The sequence below is a fragment of the Rutilus rutilus genome (assembly GCF_951802725.1).
Source record: "Rutilus rutilus genome assembly, chromosome: 9".
In the NCBI taxonomy this organism is placed as follows: Eukaryota; Metazoa; Chordata; class Actinopteri; order Cypriniformes; family Leuciscidae; genus Rutilus; species Rutilus rutilus.
Window position 1 is genome coordinate 29,068,432 of NC_140223.1, and position 4,825 is coordinate 29,073,256.

Sequence of the window (4,825 nt, forward strand, 5' to 3'; positions counted from 1 at the left end):
TTCTTCACCTGATCCATCATCAAGTGACAGTGACACTAATATTTGATTGTGTTCAGTACTTGCTCTGCAGTAAATCGCTGAGCCATTTCAAGTTTTGCTGATGATACTTCCTATTCTTTTGTTTTCTGCCTGCTGTAACTATGAGTGAAACGTCACTTCATCATTGTGTATCAAACATATAATAAAGGTCATAAAATATTCAATTACTGTTGTGCAGAAAAAGTATACTGTACTTACACTGTTACACACCTTGGGTCGTTAGCGACCCTATACAATTTTTTTACAAAAAATGTATGGGAAATAAAAAAATAAATTAAAAAAATCTTGTTATGTTGTTACTAATGAATTGATTGAGGAATACAAATGTGATGGATTTTTTAATAAATAAAATAGTAAACTGTAATTTAAACTAATCATAATTCTAACATCTAACCTCACTTCTCCTTTAGGCCAAACATTCTAACAGTTGAACAAAATGTCCTCAGAAGATTGTTGGTGTGCCGCAACCAGTGGAAATTTTGAGATGCTAGCTAGACAATATCAAAAATATAATAGTCTATAATAGTCTTATGACATATTGAGTAATCAAATGAACTTCTAACCTCTAGATCTAAATTTGCTCTGCCAGTAACAGAGGGTGAAGTGGGGGCTTGTTTTGCACAGATTAAACCAATCATATTGAAGGAAGGTGACCATGAGTAATATGTCAAAATTAATATTACTGTTGTATATGTCTCTATCCTATAAACACCTGATATATTCTTCTTTCTGATAGAGATTCTCTGAGAAATGCTCGAGAACTCTCCCGGCCGTGATTAAAGCATTTAAAGGGCATTTGCTGAAGTCTGGTTATTGCTGCAAGTTAGTTAGTGAAGCTTACAAGACACTTACTAGACACAACATAGTGTTATGGGACGAGATGTTATCCGACTTAAAGCCAGTTGTCGACGGTAGACGCAGCGCTAGATTATAAAGATTAAGTGTCGACTGTAGACGATTGTTCATCATTTATGTCTAGGATGTTTAGAAAACTGCATGTGAATGAGAACAAACAATTATGATATATTTGCAATTCTACCAATTTACCTGGATGCAGATTAGAATGCTGTTTTGTGTCTTGCTGAATGCAGACATTGTTTAAAAATATAAAATAAAGATACCTTCAGAACATCTTATTTTGTCTTCCACAGAAGAAAGTCATACAGCTTTGGAATAACACAAAGATGATTTTCAATTTTGTATAAACTTTCCCTTTAAGTGTATATAGTCATAGAGTAGAGGTTATTTGTTCAATAACATTTTAAATGTACATTTACGTGTTACTGTTTAATCTGGAAATATGAAGATGTGTCTATCTTTTCATCTTTCTTTACAGGTATTTATCAAATCAAAAACATATTATTTTAATCGGTAGTCCTAAATAGCTGCAAACTACTGAACGTAAATTGTTTGATAGTAATGAACTGAGAAGTTAATTCTCAATTCATGACACGTCTTTAATTAACAATGCGTTTAAACCACATTTAACCTATTTACAGTAGTCAGTTAGTTAGTTTTCAAGGTTTGGGTTAAATAGAGAGTAATTTGTACAATCAGTCACTAGATATCACCCCTCTTCCTTGTAAATTTGAAGTGGAAATATGACCTATATTTTTATAGCACGTATCATGAATGAAGATGGCTATTGCAGATCAGTCACAATCCCTGAAATGTGTTTTATAAGAGTGTTTTATTTTAGTACCTTCTGCTTTTGATGTCCTGTGAGAAAAAACGACGATAGTTATATAAGTTAAATCCAAAGTAATTGCCAAACCGATTACTTTATGTTCTTAAAGGATTTTGTGGATCAAATACATTTAGCTTTTTTACTGAAATATATTTTCTCTTAATTCTGCATTTATCCTTGTTTGATTAATTATTATATTTTTATAACTGAATATGTTCATATTTTGAAAGAAAATAATCTGGCCGTATACAGTATATGCTCCATTTGGAATGTTTTCTTTTTTTCTCTCTCTCTTGAGTGGATATTGACACCAAACACGAAAAATCCTGCACTACACTGATGATGTGCCTTTCTTAGAAAAAGTTCGACAGAAATCATCCAGGCAGCCTTTGATAGGATGTTACCATTTCTTGTTTTGTAGGCTTTGGTTAGAGAAGCTTCAGGGTCATATCTGACCATTCATCAGCCAGTCCAAACAGCAGACTGTAGCCAAATAATAAAAAAAAAAAAAAATAAAAAAAAAAAAAAACTTATTTGATCTTTATCTTAGGACGTTTCCTGATTCTCCAGGGGACCAAAACACAAAGCACAGTATTAGAGCCAGCAAGGCAGTTTAAGACACATTGTTCTTGGCTAATTTATTGCAAATGTTTTATTATTATTATTATTATTATTATTATTGTTGTTGTAAGTTCTGCAGATGCCATAGCCACTGAGAAGAAGTCTAGTCATGTATTACATTAAGTATACTGTATATCATTATGATGAATCAAAATGCTCAAAGTCAATTTTGAGGAGGATTATTGCAAATGTGTTGACAGTTCAAACACTGCAATCTCGCAGAGGTTTATTCAGTAGCTTCTTGATTTTTCATTCTATCTGCAACTGAAAATTTTTGCGACAACCTATTATACTGTATATATGCCATAGGTGATTTTTCCTTTATAAGTAGGAAATAATTAATATTTTGTGTGTTTGTTCCTTTATGTGTTGCTAACACAATTTTGAAATTTCGGTGATGTTTTAGCCACTGAGTTTCACAGTGAAACTGACCTCAATTCACAATGTTTAACCCTGAAAAGGACAAGACCATAAAGAGACAGCAGATTATTTTTATTTTTTTCTGTGAAATCTTTAATTAATTTTTATAAAGTAAATGTAAGATTGCAAATTGAGTTTACTTGATTATTCATATGATACTTACCATATTTTAAAAATTATTGTAATATTTTGAGTTAATGTAGAGTTTCAAGTTAATGTAAATGTCAAATGTGACACACCAGGCTTTTGGGGAACATTTATTTGTCCATCTCTCAATTATCATTGAATTGCAATGAATTGCATAAATGAGCCATACAAGCCTGATGTACAGTAAGGTTTGAATTATTGGCACCCGTGGTAAATATGATCAAAGATGGCTGTACAAATTTGCAAAAAAAAAAAATCAAACCTTTCATTGAAGTAAAATAATTGAAATTGAACAGAAAATCACATTATGAAATAGATGTTTTTCTCCAAAACACGTTGGCCACAATTATTGGCACCCCTAGAATTTTTATGAGTAAATTTTCAATTATTTTCCTTCACTGAAGGTTTGATTTTTGCGCAGTGGATAAACAATGCATTTTTTACAGCCATCTTTGATCATATTTAGGGTGGCTGTATATGAAACTGTATGAAAAAAAATAAATGAAAAAAATAAAAAAATAAATTAGAAACATAATATTTGTTTTAAAGTGTTAGGGCCCATTTGGAGGGTTCCCAACGCCCCAGGTGGAAAAACTACTGCCTGACACTGTCCCTTTCTTCTGCCGTGGAAAGTGTTGACAGAAATTGTCTGAAAAATCAATGTAGGTTATTGTTGGAAAGGCCGAGTCAAGTGCGCATGCGCGTTTCTGCCAGTCATCATCAGCAGGGAGAGTGGCCGTCCCAAATGGCATGCACTTTCGGAATTCTTTCCGACATTCAAAGCGGCATTAATTCACGAAAGTGCGGACTCGTAGGAAGACCACGAGTGCTTAGGGTGCCATTTGGGACAGGGCCAGTGACTCAACCAAGGTGCAAGGGTCTGCGTGTGCAAAGTGTGCGTCAATAAACAAATGTAAGTTGACTGTTTACCAAGTTAATGATCATTGTTGGTTAAGGAGTTTGTAAAGCCTTGATACAATGTCATCCTTTCACTAAGTGATGAATATTCGTCAGTGATTAAGCAGTTTATCGCGTGCTGTCAAGTGCACATGAATGTGCAAGTTATGTCCAATATTACTTACAATTCGTAGTATTTATATTGCACCCAGTGTTTGATTTGTATGTATGTATGTGTGATCATCACATTAACAGCTGAAACGCTTGCTATTTTAAGTTTATCAACGCGATGTTTCTAATTATGTGCTGTTCATTTAAATCACTTCATAATTAGTTTCGGTTTTGAATGTTTTACTATTTCTGACCACTGGGTGGCGGTGTTGCATACGAATTTTGTTGCATGTATATTAATTTATTTATTCTAGAATTGAACTTCATAATTTCTTTATTTGAGAAATTGGTTGCTTTATGGAAATATTTTTTGTGTAATAATACTCAAGACATTTGTTAATATATTTCCCTTTGTAGACCACACACATCTAAACACACTATTAAGCTGTAAAGCCTGTACGTGCAGCTATGTTGTGTACAGCCAAAGACTGTCAACAATAAACCTCCTTTGCATGGAACTGATCGAATCCAGTTTGTTCTGATGGACATCTAGAAATAAACCATCACCTATTACAGTCCAACCTTTTCAGTTATAATATCTAACATGTATAGTTGACCTAAATCCGAATTAAATAGGGCTAACTAAATTAATATTAATGGCTAAATGATGGAATGTAAACATTCATGTAAGCGTATTAAGTATTGAACAGATTTTCTAAAATGGGCCACAAAGTAGGCCTATATGTTTACAGACCACAGAGTCTATTTTTGATATTTTTATATCACCAAATGGTGATGTATCCTGGGGGATACAAACATTTACAGGCAGATTATGAAAAAAGTAACAAATTAAATTCATAAAATTTTGACATAAGTGTAATTGTCACACCTGCTGCTGGCTGA

General features: G+C 33.0%; 1 protein-coding gene across 2 annotated transcripts in view; it reads right to left on the minus strand.

Moving 5' to 3' along the window:
* Positions 1–4,825, minus strand: part of LOC311297067 (B-cell receptor CD22) — a 256,060-nt gene that overhangs the window by 209,602 nt on the left and 41,633 nt on the right. The window lies entirely within an intron of this gene.